Source organism: Emydura macquarii, unplaced genomic scaffold (assembly GCF_026122565.2).
Source record: "Emydura macquarii macquarii isolate MOO-44397 ecotype Brisbane River unplaced genomic scaffold, CSIRO-AGI_Emac_v2 contig_67, whole genome shotgun sequence".
NCBI classification, from domain to species: domain Eukaryota; kingdom Metazoa; phylum Chordata; order Testudines; family Chelidae; genus Emydura; species Emydura macquarii.
Window position 1 is genome coordinate 6,303,268 of NW_027130204.1, and position 15,412 is coordinate 6,318,679.

Sequence of the window (15,412 nt, forward strand, 5' to 3'; positions counted from 1 at the left end):
TACGACCAGGCTATACTGCATGAAAAAGAACTGGAACAGTGTGCAAGAAATACTGAGGGCAAATTTGCCAGTTTAAGCCTTAATGGGTGGAGCAACGTACACAATGATCCAGTAATATATGTCTGTGTCACAACAGAAGATGGGATTGCATATCTTTCAGAAACAATAGATACAATCGGGAAATGCCCACACATCAGAATATTTAAAAGAAGTGGCAGTGAAAGCTGTAATCAACTGTGAACAAAAATTCAACTGTCATGTGCGCAGTTTAGTCACAGATAATGCTGCAAAAGTGGCAAAGATGAGAAGACCCTTAGAAGAAGAAATGGAAGGATGTTCCTTAATAACATGGCTGCAGTGCCCATTTAATGCATCTTTTAGCCAAAGACTTAAGTACATCTTCTTCAGGAATAAAAGAAAATGTTGTTGAAGTCGCAAAACACTTCCGTAACAACCATTTTACTTCAGCTTCACTGAAGAGAGCAGGAGGATCCAAACTAATTCTCCCTCAAGATGTTTGACTGAATTCTGTGGTTGATTGTTTTGAACAATTTATTAAGAACTGGCCTGTTCTCATAAAACTTTGTGATGAAAACCATGATAAAATAGATGGAAGTATCGCATCCAAAGTATCTAACATTGGATTAAAGAGGAATGTAGAGGATATGCTCAGTATACTGAAGCCTACATCCAAAGCCTTAAACAAAACTTCAGAGAAACTGTTGCTGCATTGCTGATGCTGTTGAAATTTGGAAGGCACTTCAAGAGACATTGAAGAAAGAAATACCTCACCAGAAAGTTAAACTGCAGACAATAAAGAAGCAAATAGATCAAGCACTAACTCCATCTCATTTTCTTGCAAACATTCTTGACCCAAGATATAAAGGTAGATGCCTAACTTCTGAAGAAGATGCTGCAGTAATAGCATGGGCATCTCAAAATCACTCCTCAGTTATGCCAGTCATAATACATTTCAAGGCTGGAGCAGAACCATTTAAACAGTACATGTTTACTGATGATGTTTTGAACAAAGTCACTCCGCTGCACTGGTGGAAATAGTTAGCCAGGCACCTTGAAACCGAGTTCCTTCAGTTGCTAAGCCAACTCGTCACAGCAGTAGCTTCCTCTATAGGCACAGAGAGAATATTTTCATCGTTTGGTATTATTCACTCAAAGCTAAGAAATCGACTGGGAGTTGATAAAGCAGGAAAACTTGTATTTCTGTTTCAGTCTATGAATAAAAATGACAGTGGGAGTGGGGAAGATGAAAGCTAGTTGTAGAAATTTTGAGGACAGCGTACGTTTAGTGTTGGGATGACATGTCTGTTAGACTTAATAAAACTTGAAAATTAAAAAAAAAAAAAAAAAGTTTAAGGATAGCCGTCAACTCAGGAGACTACTGCAATTGCAAGTGTGAAATGTTTATGTAACATTTAAGATTTAGTTAAAAATAAAATATAAGTGCTATTGTGTTTGCGTGTGTGTGATTTAGTTCTTACCATTCCTAATGGAGTGCTGTTACATCTGCAGCTTGACACAGGTAATGAGTCATATGTACTACTTCCTAAATTAATAAAAATCAAGTTATCGGAAAAATTACACAAAAGTATACCCTTCTAGATGTTGTAAAATGCTGTATTGAGTTGTAAATTAACATGTTTTAGTGATCAGATTTGCACCATTGTTTAAGAAATATGTGAAGAAGTATCAGTGGGAAACTTAATTTAAATCAATGATTTAAATCAAGGCAATTTAAATCAATCCACCCTGATTTGCAGGCCTCTATAGATCTGTACAGCACTCCAAGTGAGGCCCAAATCAGTATCAAAGGTCCCATTAGGGACTATCGCAATACAAACAAACGAATAATATATAGCCTGAGACCAAAAACTAAATACTGCCTAACAGAGGCCTATCACAGCAGAACACTCCCAAACCTGAAACAGTGAAGTAGATTGTTAGCTAAAGAGTTCCAGGAAGAAAAACTGATGAGTTGCAGGGAGAGAGGAGTATGATTTACCTTTTAACCTAATAAGAGTAACTTTCAAATGCGTAGAGTTTTAACAGTTTACCAAAACCAACGGGGTCTCATTGACAGATATGAACTACAAAAAAAAAAAAAAAAGAAATAATCAGAGAAAGCAAGGGACAGTGTTCCTCTTCCTTCCCAGGAAAAAAGGGAGTCTTACCATAGGACACATATTCCTTAAAGATCCATTAAGTTAAAGTTGTACCAATAAACAGTCAAAAACCCCACAAAAACAAAAAACAGAAAATATCAGCATTAAGGTTACCTTATGCAACCTTAACTCTGCGCCTTTCTGCGTTGCCAGAGTCTTTGGGATTAAATATTATTTCTCACCTCTGCATAGTTATGAGTGAATTTTGGGTGAATGCTAACTGTGCAATCTTAATGTTCTCTTAATATAGGCTTGTGTGTGCAATTAAAAGAAAAAGTAAATGTTTCTTAGAAGAGCATCTAATATTAAAACCTCATGTTTGGCTAGAACAAGAAGTATCTGAGCTCTAATGGCTAAGAAAGAGCATGTTGTTTTAATACATCATTAATAGAAGTCATTTATTCAACTGCTTAACAGAAACAATGAAAGGTTCTTAGCTCCTATGCAGCATTCTATTATTTATTTGTATTCTGTATACTTGCTTTATTTTCAAGAACATTGAAAATGGGAACAATGTTTTCTCCAGAGAAAAATCAGACACTGGCTTTTGTGGTTAGTTTGATTATTTTTACATGTCAGTTATACATCTGGTGTAATTGCATGAAAATAAATATTCTAAAATTAGAATTCTCCCAGAATCTGAAAGTTCAGCAAATTCAGTTCTCAATTACCTGATCTGCATTCAATCCAGCTACCTAGCTGCAATATATAAAGGGAACTAAAGTACTAAAATTATGTGTTTTTAAATTATTTAGTGTATTATATAATCTAAAAGAAACTGCCATAATGGGCATCATCTATTGAGAAGAAAGGCTTATGAAATTAATTCTCTTTGCAACTGTTAAATTGTACCTTTGTTACACAAACCTCAAAGGCTCAATTCACTAACTACAGGAGCCGATATCAGCAGCTATGGAATGCCTCACTGAGCAGACACGACTGTCATAACCACAGGAATGGAAAGCTGTATAAAAATTCTGAGCCCATACTGTAAACGAAGGATAGAGCCAGAACTCTACATATCTGTATTTACTTCCCGGAGGGCCATAATACGTGACTCCATCAGTGATGTATAACACCACCTCCTTCCCTCTCCCATTCTGTAAATGCCCATCAGAGTTTTGTCTTTGACCTCTGCTCCTCTCTCTCCATGTTCATGGATGGCCTCATCAGCTTGCTTGGCTTCAGCCCCAAGCAATACGGGCAACAACTCCCACATCAACCACTATGTTCAGCCTCCAGATTATGACTTTTTGACAAGTGCTCCTGTAACTCAAACCTAGCACAGTAAGCAGTGAACTCTTCTTTCCACAATCCCCTCACAAGCCTTCCCATTGTCAATCCCACTATCCTGTCACCCATGCTTGGTGTAAACTCAGATTTCTACTCCTCCCCCCACGAGGCACATCCAGGCTAGCACCAGTTTTGTTGGCTCTTCCTTTACAGCAGCATCCTTAAAATCTGTCCCTTCCTCCCATTGCTGTGTCATCTCCACCTCTACTACAGCAACGGCTTCCTTGCTGACTTCTCTGACGGATAACTTGCTCCTCTAGACCAGTGTTTCTCAACCTTTTTGATATCAGGGACCAGTTTGATGCCTTCCTAAACTGTGTCAGGGAGATCTCAGGGACCAGTGTCGGTCCACGGACCTCTCATTGAGAAACACTGCCCTAGACCAACCCCAAATGCTGTTTTGGGGATCATTTTCCTCAGCCACCTGCTTGAAGTGCACACAGGTAACTCTGCTGCTCAAATTCTCTAACATTCGGCATCCCATTTAATCTTCTGGCCCTACCCTTCAAGGCTCTGCACAACTCTACTCCTGCTTCCACCTCACTTTTCATTTTGTCCTATTCCCCCACTTGTGAGGAGCAAAGGAAACAAGCCCCCAGACTGTTTCCTTTCTATATTTCCTTTGGGTCCTGCTTCAAAGTTTTCACTAACACTTCAGCCTTATTTATAGTGAGGGTTGGTCCTTGATTCCCTGTAATTATCTGCAATTTCCTAGAGGTCATAAATTCTACTAGATTATGTACACGGCCAACAGGTAGTGGCACAAACTCAAATAACCCAGGGCTGATTAGTCCTAAAATGGGTCAAAAAGCCCCTGAGGAGGGAGGATTAAAGGGTTCTATCACACGCGGGCACTGGGAATATATTTCTTTTGTAATTTTTTTTGTATGTAGATCTCCTTTTAAAAATATGAATGCATTGTGCTTTTCGGTAATGTGCCACCTCACTTATGTAATCAGGAGGTCATGTCAGTTAACCATTAACAGTGGACATTTTACATTTTTTGGTGTGTGCCATGTGAATTTCAAAACTGCAAAAAAAGATACCATTTTACATTATAAAGGGTAGAGAATGCAAATATTCTGAGAACTAATAATCACCCCAAGCATATGTTTTCTGTTTTTACCCCTAGAAAGGCAAATGTGTTTCCAATTGCCATAGGAGATGGCATACAGTTATAAATAACAGTTTTGGAAAACTGCTTTTATACTTAAATTATATCAAATTTATTCAACTAAAAGTGTGTGTATTAAACTTGACATGGGCATTGTGGCTGATTATTTTAAGTAGTGGAATAGTTTATAGCCAATAAAACTTTTAACAATGAAGCCATAAAAATGCATTGTTTATATGATGGTTCCAGAGGACAATAGCTCTTGCATTGGCCAAAATGTTGATGTATCCATTTTCCAAGCAGTGTTAATTCAGAGATTCAGTGACTTTGCCTGCTTCAGGTTCTTGAGTGCTTACAGATTTTATGTTATTCTTCAGCTGCAAGTATTACTCTGAGGTTAACCAGAGCCATTTTTTAAGAACATCTGTGATATTACTTAAATAAGGAACATGGGTTGTAACATCTGTAAGAAACCTTGTTTTACTAGTGAGCTTGTTGATGACAGATGGTTAAAAGGTATCAGTAAATCCACTCTCTTTCAGAAGTGGAAGATGAATGCAAACAAATTCCTGTTAATGAAAATTTTGCATTCCAGCTGGTCTCCCCCCTTCAATGACACATGCAAATACTTTCTTTCAAAGTTAATGGTAGTTAAAAGATAGATTTGTACCTGGAACTAAAGTTTGACTGTCAGCATCTCAGATTACCACAGTTTCCCCTTACATTCATAGATCCCAAGGCCAGAAGAGATCATTATGACTATCTAGTCTGACCTCCTGCATAACACAGACCATATTTATCATTTCTATGGTAAGAACTGCCAACTAAGATGACTTTTCAGTGGTTTTCCTAAAACTGCAGGTATGCCAGATTGAGCACCCAAGTATCCCGAAAATAGGCCATTCAGCACCATTGTGCTCAGCACTATACAAGACAGAGTCCCAGCCCCCAGGATTTTACAATCTAACACGAACAAATGCATAGAAACTCATTCATAGACACATACCTTAGTGAGATGTGACTCCAGGTTGCTGGACTGGTAACATCACACCTAATGTTAATGCCAACTATTATGCCACGTTATGCTTGAAAATTTTCCTCATCATCTACTTTCCCATTACCTGAGATTATTAGCATAGGTGAAAAATTCTTTTTTTGGGAAGGGCAGGTGCATGTGTAGGAAAGACAAACACCTTCACGCCTTCCCAAATAAATGAACTCTGCAATCATCCAGATCAAACAATTCTGTCTTTAGTCAATTAGTGCTGCTCCCTATTCATAGTTGGAAATTCACCAGTCTGGACTATTTGGGAAACCATGCCCACAGACTCAAGAAGGCAGCTCACTGGACAGAAGTTTTGGTGTGCAAGTGTTCCCTATAAATATACCCAGAAGACAACTATACACTGCAGTACCTAAAGCATATCTACGGGGTTTGTGAAACAGAGGTCATCCCCAAAGTGAAGCAAGTAGAGAGTACGGCAAGCCTCTTCTGCCAGTCAGAGAGAGTACAATGGAGGTGGCTTTTAGCACAGCTTTACTGATATATAACCACTCGGTGCCAAAACATCTAACGTAAAAACTGCTTTAGTTAATGCCCAGAACACGGTTATCCTAACAGGTAACCCATCAGTCTGGAACACACTGTGCACGTGGCTAATTAATGCTCTCTTCCTCTTCCCCTCCCCATTACTCCCCCAAACCAAAAACGTTGGCCTTCATGTTAGGTTCTTTATCGAGTTCCTTTGCTGCTCTTTCTGCTGTTGCCCTCCTGGGCATACAGAAAGCACACAGGCTCTTGCTGGGCCTTATTTATGCTCCTTGCTTCCCCATCCCAAACCCATGGTCTGCTCTGCTCTGCGCCTGGCCTTCCCATTCCCCTCCAGTGGAGGTGACAACTGTCCCTCGCTCAACCAAACAAATTTTTGGCTTGCTCTGAGCAAGCAGGTTTAACCAAGCCCCAGTTCAAGTGCAAAATGTTTTTGCTTCAAAGGATTAAATCAGGGAGAAAAAATGTCTACTACATTTGGTTACTTAACTGAAGGATGGGAACATCTAATTTAATGCATAAAGGTTAAATGATTAATTTTCAAATTTGAAATCTTTTAATCCTATCCAAAGAGGTTTGTTTAAAGTTTTAAAAGAGCTATTCCAACGTTCCCCAAAGCAATTGTTGACATGTTGCCTCACAATCTGGAGTAATAGTTAAGCAATTCAGAAATGCCCTTAATGCTTCCAAATCTCAAGGATTATATGGCTTAATTCCACAAAACCTATAACAAATTCATGGCACCAGGAGCGTATTTATGATTCTGGTTTAAAAAAAGAATTGGGTAGGTGTCTGAGGGAGATGATTCAGTGACAACCAGCCAGCTGTAATTAAATGTGCCTGCACCCTGTTAAAAAAATATCAGTTTAATTTCACAATCAACCATGACATTTAGCATTTGAAAATCAAAAGAAAAACAAATAGGTAAAGAACAAATTAGCATTGCAAATAACAGACTGCAAAATCCATATAATAATATAGAACTAAAGCACTAGAAGTTAAAATCCCACATCCCCTCCCTGCTATTGGATTTTTTAAAAATATAAGAAGTTTGCCTTGATTCTATCTGAATGAAACAGAACATAAATAACCCAAAACTGCTCTACACGTTTCTTTTATTCAGACTTAACCAGTCAATTCTTTTAAATATAGGCATATCTAGTCAATTCTTTTGTCAATTAAAGAACCAAACATTAAAGATGTTTTTCAATCAATGCTGATTCTTATGATACATTCACATTGTGTGCCAAGTAACTCTGTTGCTGGTGATAAATCTCTGTAGTATAGAGGTGTACTTCATCTATTTTGCAAATCAAAATGCTAGTCCACATCTATTTTGCTGCTTCCCAAGCACCAAGGGTACCTTGCTCCAAACGTAACTGGCCTTCATAGACTTGAAATCTCAAACGTTCTTTGGCTGGCTGGCTGCTTATCATCCGATTTTATTTTCAAACCCTAGGAGTTGAGTAAGAAAATGAGATGGCGGTGAGCCTTTTTGCAGCACTGAGGCTGCAAGTACATAAAAATTATTTAGTGAGAGGAATACAAGAAATAAGCCACTAAAAATAAACAGTTCAGCTTTCCTGAAAGCAGGAGAGTAGAACATATTCTGTATGCTTAATAGGTCATTACTTCAGAGAAGGGAATTATTTTCAAATCCTGTACAGAAGACAAGGGGTTGAAAGAATTCATAAGAAACTTCATATTAATAGAATTAATGGAAGTCAAACTAAGAACACCACAAAAAACAAAACAAAAAGAAGAATGATCTTGCTGGAATCTTGCTGTAAATGTTTCTGTATGGAAATGTTTCCATATAACAAACCAACATGTATTGACCAGCTTTAGCTCTATTCTCCACACTCAGTGTAGTATCTTAGTCTTATAATTATACATAGTGCCTTTCATCCCAAAGTGCAGTCACTACTGAAATACAGACTCCTCTGCAGAGGAAGGATATTACTGTTTAATACTCATCAGAATGCTACATTGTTCAAGGCATGAGAGGACGATGTGCGTACACCCAACTAACTGCAGGATAATATCTGGTAGGTATGCAGGAAGCAGTCATCAAATCTAACAGCAGAATATTCAGTAACCGGTTCTGAGACTTCTTGTGCAGCCAAACGGATACCAGTCAACCATATGTAGCCAGAGCCACTGTGGTTAGGTTTACTGTTGGTTTCTTAATTAAATACATAATATTTTTCCTGTGATGCACATGTAGGTTCATAGTCAGTGAAGCACAAGAAGGCATAAACCATGTCTCCCAACACCACCAAGGAATGCACTCTGAGACTGGACAGCAGGGGGAAGGGAGAGCTTTTTGCAGCTAATTTACTATTTACCTAAAAAACATTTGCCCAGCTCTAACTGTGACAGACTTCCTATTACCAGGGATCTGTGCAGGAGTTTATGCTAGCAGAAGCCTGCAGAAGCCACAGGACCCAAAACCTTCATTCTGTATTACACCTTACAGCAGCCCATAACAATTTTGGTTGTACAATTTTAACTTTATCAACTGCTTATTCGGTGAGAAAAGTTGAATGAAATTCAAGGTTGAGAGTTCTCAGTAAGTAGCTATCTGTAGCTGTGAGGAAATAAATACAATATAGGTTTAGGAATGTACAACTGACTCTGATTAGCGTGTGTTCCAAAGTGAGTTCCAAAGTTTATACTGCACGCTGTGCAAATATGTATTTCCTTTTATCCATTTTTTAATTTTGCACCTCTTAATTTAATTAAGACAGCTTGTTTGTGTATTATGAGACAAGAACAGAAGTTCTCCATCACCTTTCTCTATCCATCATTTTATATACTTTAATCATGTTCTGTTATGTATCCCCTTTCTTAGGTAAACAATCCCCATCTTCTCAATCTCTCTTCATATGAAAGTTTTTCTTAGTCTTTGAATATTCCAGTCACTGCTCTCTGAACCCCCACTAGTTCAGCAATATACTTTTTGAGATGGGGTTAGAGTACTACACACAGTATTTCAGATTAGGCTGCAACATTAATTTATATAAAGGTATTATAATATTATTTGTATTATTCAACATCCCATTTCTTATGCATCCCAACATCTCCGAGCTGCACACAGTGTAGAGGTCTTCATAGAGCTGTTTAGAACAATGCCCTGGTCCCTTTCTTGAGTTGATACGGCAAATTTAAAAGCCCTGTAAGGTGAACAAGTAGTTTAATTTTTTTCCTCCAATGTGCCTTATTTGGCATTTATTGACACTACATTTCATTTCCCATTGCGTTGCCCATTCACCTAGCTTTTTTGGGTCTCAAGTTCTTCACAGTTCTCTCTGGTCCCAACTAATTAAGTAACTGTCATCTGCAAACTTTACTATCTCACCCTTCACCCCCATTTTACAGATCAGAGATATATTAAACACACCCTAGAATGAAATCTTGAGATCACTGCTGTTAACCTTCCCCTCCGCACCGCTTTACGATGAAAACTGATAATTTATTCTCACTTTCTGCTTTCTGTTTCATAGACAGCATAACAATACTTTGCTTCTCACCCCATGTCTTCTTCAGAAGCCTCTTGTGCAGAATCTTGTGAAAGGCCTTTTGGAAACCTAAACAAATTATGTCAACCAGTCCTCTTTTATCCACTACTTCACTGACAAATTCAAAGAATTATATGACATGAGGAGACATGATTTTGCTTTGCAGAAACCATGTTTGGAGCCTATCAAATCACGTCCTTCTGGAGATTATTTTGTTAATTATTATTTCAACCTATTATTCAGATATAGACCAGTAAGCCTTACATCTATAATTCCTGGGATGACCTCTAGAGCTTTAAAAACAAACAAGGGTACAACATTTACTACTCTCCAATCTTCTGGAACAGTGGTTACGTTTAATGAGATTGCATATTTTTTCTTAGCAGCTCAACCACTCACCTCAGAACTCTGATATATACCATCACCGCTTGGTGACTTATTGCCCTTTACAAAGATCAATTTACTCCAGAACCTTGTCTTCTGATGCCTCAATTTCTAAGATTACCACAACTTTATTACCAGAAAAAAAGAGAAGAAATGGAATATAACCTCCTCAACATCCTCAGCAGTGAAAACTAATGCAAAAAAATCATTTTGCTTTTCAGCAATGTCATTTGAAAGATTCTTGCTTCCTACATACTTAAAAGACTCTCCTGTTTTTACGTTTAACTATATGCTCTTTGAACTGCATTTTGGCCCTTCTAATTTCCTCTTATTGCCAACTGTAATTTACGCTCCTGTTTATTGACTTCACCTGGGTAAAATTTCCAAATTTTGAAGAAGTTCTGTTTGACAAGATTTGAAAGGCTCTTTGAGCCATTTAGACATATTGGTTTACTCCTTAGCCTTCCTGTTTCCTTTTGTTCCATACACCTTCTGAGACCCTATTGGTCTGTCCCACACCCCACTTCAGTAACATCCAGACCACTTCTAAGGATTTTATGTCTTTACTTCGGGGGTAGTCAGGTTTTTTTTGTCAAGGTCCAGATTTCTTGGCCATGGTATAGCCAAGGTACAGATTCCAGAGAAACATTTTTCATACCACAACAATAAAAATAATGAGTAAATAAAAAGATTTTGCAGTCCATTCAAAAGCCTCTGGCAGTCCAGATTTGGTCTCGAGTCCACCTTTTGACTACTGCTGCTTTACTTTTAACTTTAGGGTCTTTTCAACTAACCTCATTTTACTAAAATCTCCCTTTCTAAATGTTAGTGTTACTGCCACTTTTTGCTACCTTACCTGCTTGTTGGTTGTTCAGTCTAATCATGTAGTAGTCAAAGTCAAGAATAGCTTCTCTTGTATGCTCTAGAACTAAACCATGAGGCAACCACATGAAGTACCAAGAAATTGTTTCCCTAAACTTTGCCCCATTATGTTATCTAACCAGTTTATACTTGAGTGGTTGACTCAGAAAAATGTGAAAGAATGAAATGAAGTTCTAAAAAAGTGACAGAATTACTTTTTTTTAAAGCAATAAGGTTAGCAATTAATTATGAACATTGCCCAAGACTAAACACTTACAAACAAACAAAAATGAAATTAAACAAATAAAAATAAACCAATTATAAAAGAAAAGTCATTTTAAATGCATTTTTCTTAGGTAGACAGCAGGCTAACTCTTCAAGCAGTTTACTGGCTTTCACTTTGTGTTGGGTGACAAAGTTTAATGACTGTGAAACCTCATCTTCCTCCCTTCTGATTTCCATAAGTTTGTTTAGTCAGTCTAGATTGTAAACTCTTTAGGGCAGGGAGCATGTCTTAACTTGTTTAACCTGCCATATAAGTCCCCATGTACCACTGATGGCTTGATACATAAATAAAGATATACATACAAAGAAAAGCAACAAGAATGTTTAAAGGAATAGAAAACCTGCCTTATAGCATTAGACTCAAGGAACTCAATCTATTTTATAACAAAGTTAAGGGGTGACTTGATTACAATTTATAAGTACTTACATGGGGAACAAATATTTGTAATGGACTCTTCAGTCTAGCAAAGATAAGTGTAACACAATCTAAAGACTGGAAGTTGAAACTAGATAAGTTCACAACTGAAATAAGGCATACATTTTTAACAGCAAGGGTAATTAACTATTGGAACAATTTACCAAGGTCAGGGTGGATTCTCCATCACTGGCAATTATTAAATCCAGGATGGATGTTTTCTAAAAGATCTGACCTAAGACTTATCTGGAGAAAGTCTCTGGCCTGTGTTATACAGGAGGTAAGATCAGATGAGCATGATGGTCTCTTCTGGCCTTGGAATCTATGAAACAGCTAGAACAAACAATCAAGATGCTCAACTTTTATATTTAGTTCACTTTTTTCCTCAACAGGTGGCATTAGCATGTAGTACAATGAGTGATCAAAACATTTAAGTAGGCTTTCTCACAGATGGAACCATGGTTCTATCAAGAAGGTAGGACGCAACCTAAAACACAACATTCTTGCTGGGATATTTGACAAAATTTGACCACAGTCAAACAGGCAGCAATTGCCAAGTCAACTGACCAGCTTGCCAGAACTAAGCCTGCCTTTGTCTAGGTGCATGACAAATTGCTAGCTTCCACTATCTCAACTGGAAGGAGGGCATTGTTCCTCCTTTCCACCTAGGTCCCTTCCATCATGAGACTAACTTCCTCAACTGGAGCATTAGGGAAGTCAGCTCTGACAGAGGCCTACTCCACAGCATTCCTATTTGCTGCATCTACATCTAATTCCACCTCTCTCTGTTTCTCTAGGTCAGCAACTCTAGTCTCTAGCCTCAAGATACTGTATCTGGATCCTGTGAGTTGCTTGCTCCAGTGCATGCATATACCACATGGTCATAAAGCAAGTGGTTGCACATTCTGTACTCTATGCAATAAACTAAAAAGTACCCACCCTGGCTAGTCTGCCGCTCGTCTTCTGCCTACATAATTAAACTAGGTTTTGATTGACTAAAGATGGATTCAACTTTTTGTTGTCTGGTAATTATTCAGGGACAGATGCGATTCTAGAAATTTTAGTTTTTCACTCTACTAGCTAACAAACAATTAAGCAGTAGGGGGAAATGGGCTCTAAATTTAACTCTCACTCAGTCAAAACTGCTCTGTGCTCACTTGGCATGGAATCTCTTCGCTTGAGAAAGGCCTTTTGCTACCTGGCTTTGTAAAAAGAGCTATCTAGAACAAAGCCTAAAGACTTAGCTCCTTCAGCTGCTCATTTATTAGTGCCTAATCTCCTGGAGTCTGACTTCAAACAGTCCAGCATAATGCCAAGCTGAAAGAGCCTAAGGATTGGTCTACATGCAAAAATTAGATTGTCCTGCTACATCACTTGGGGCTGGGAAAAACTTGGAGAACTGAAGATAGGTCAACCTAACTCCTGGTGTATGTGGCTAGGTTGATGGATGGATTCTGCTATAGACTAGCTACTGCCTCTCAGAGAAGGAGATTAACCACGTCCATCAATGTAGGAAATGTCTACATTACGACAGTACAGTGGCATACTGTAACCTTGAATTTTTAATGTTCCCAATTAATATTAAACTGTTAAAACTAAGAATGCAATAACCAAACTTAGTTTTCAGATTTGAGCCTCGAGGTCAATTACAGACAATTTAATTTAGTAGAGGACCTTGGATGACACTTTGAATGATAGAACCAAGCTTTATTTAAGAGAAAAAATGATTAGTTAACCAAAGATGCATGCAATTACCATTTCCACAGCTACTACAATTACACTCACATTCAAAGACAGAATGATGTATCAATGGGTGATCAGGCCACTGACAACAGAACAAAGTATAGCCTTCTAACCCATAACTTAACTGTAAACCCTTTTGGTGTTAGAGTTCTCCAGCAATTTAGCAAGCCTACTCTTTTTAAAACCCATTATAATACTAATTAATGTTAAACTTACCAATTACCACATCTACATTTTTGCTACCTCTTTACATTACATATTATTTAAACAAAAATCTGCACCAATGTCCTTCCCAAGTTACCAATACAAATAGCATTTTAATATAATAGTCCAAATTCTCAAAACAGTCATTAAAAATCCTACTAAAACCATGATATAACACCCGGACCAAGTCTTTGCTAACTTCAATTTTCCCAACTCACCATCTCCAACTGATCTCCAGCCTCTGCTCACACTAACAAATTCATTTTCCCATACTCCTCTGTACTTAAGCTAATTTAGGCCAAAATCTATTTCTACTAATTTCTTAATCTAAACACGTTTTAGAGGCTACAACAGCTGCAGCACTGAAGCTGTGCTGCTGTAGGTAGATGTACCCTAACGCCAAGGGTATGCCTACACAGCAGCTGGGAGATGTAATTCACAGCTTATACCTGCCCTAGTTCTGATCAAGCTAGTACACTAAAAATAGCAGCATGACAATGACGACACAGGCTGCGCCTTGGGACAGCCACTTGAATACAAGCCCATCTGACATGCTAGCCTGAGCCACATTACTATTTTTAGTGCACTAGCTCCATCACCGCTTGCATGTTGTATATCTACAAGCCCCAGCTGCAATACAGACATAAGGGTCCAAGAATACTTATCAGTAACCTAAACCTAGTTTAGAAACAGGCAGACAAAATTCTTCTACAGCTTGTCTCCATGATTTGTTAGGAGAACATGGTTAAAATATATCAGATAAACTTGTCTGTTTAAAGTTCAACATTTTGTTCCAGTTTCAAGTGATATTTATAGACGCACATATGGGAAGAAAGGAGAAAATTTAATTCCTGATTTTTTTATTAATGAGAAAGCTAACATATTATTCACCATCGCTGGCGTGGAGTTTGCTAAAATGTTGGCACAGATGGAGATGTGGGAGGGATCCCGCAAAGACAATCTTGTTCTCCCTTTCATAGCAACTGCTGAGCTTTTCTTGAAGCCATCAGACAAGCAGTTTCAATACAGGTGTCAGGAGGTGCCATATGGAAAGCATCCAGGAAACAAAAAGTGATTAATTTCTGAAACATTTTCCCCCCTTCTCTTTCTTCAACATACGCTCAAATTCCATCTGAAATGTTTCACTTTAGACAAACTAGCCTGAGAACTGCATTAATCTAATAGTGCAGGCCAACACCCTGCACAAACTACATTAGACAAAGATTTCAACATTTTCCTAGTGCAAGTGAGACCGACTACTGTTATCTCAAGCCATTTTTGAAGTATTAGAAATAATATAAATAAAAATCCTTTTGGCAGAGTGTCTTCAATAAATTTAATAACTGATAGTTTAAGTGTTTCTCTTGTTAAAACCTGCATCGGTTCTAGGAATCATTTTTATGAAGATTGGAAATAAGAAATGCATGCTGACATCTCATAAACCATTAGTGGTCATGGTAATTTTAACGACCTTATGGCCCAAGAATAATTTCACCAGGCACTTTGTTTTCCCTGAATGAGCCACAACTTTTAATTGATTCGGTCTTCAAAGAAGATCATCGAAGTGATGAAGTGTGCCATTTGCTGCTCCCTGCAGCCATTCCACCTTTTGCTGTGGTCACAATGGATCTCAAAAGCTAAGTGGAGACAGACTGGGTCAGTATTTGGATGAAACACCTTCCAGATCTATCTTTAGGCACTTTTACTCTACAGGTGCTACTGCGGCACTGCCATAGCTCTGCTGCTGTAGCATAAACACTTCCTACATCAACAGAAAAAAAAAACTCTTCGCCCCAAAAAGTGGTAGGAAGAACTCCTACGTAGATATAATCGCACCTACATTGCAAAATAGGTCAGCTTAAC

The 15,412-nt window shown here is 38.1% G+C and overlaps 1 protein-coding gene across 3 annotated transcripts in view; it reads right to left on the bottom strand.

The window, feature by feature from the left end:
- Positions 1-15,412, bottom strand: part of MAPK8 (mitogen-activated protein kinase 8) — a 98,746-nt gene that overhangs the window by 46,924 nt on the left and 36,410 nt on the right. For all 3 annotated transcript variants that reach the window (XM_067538978.1, XM_067538968.1, XM_067538960.1), the window contains exon 2: positions 7,500-7,591. The gene's annotated coding sequence lies outside the window, so the exon portion shown is untranslated. The remainder of the gene's footprint in view (positions 1-7,499; positions 7,592-15,412) is intronic.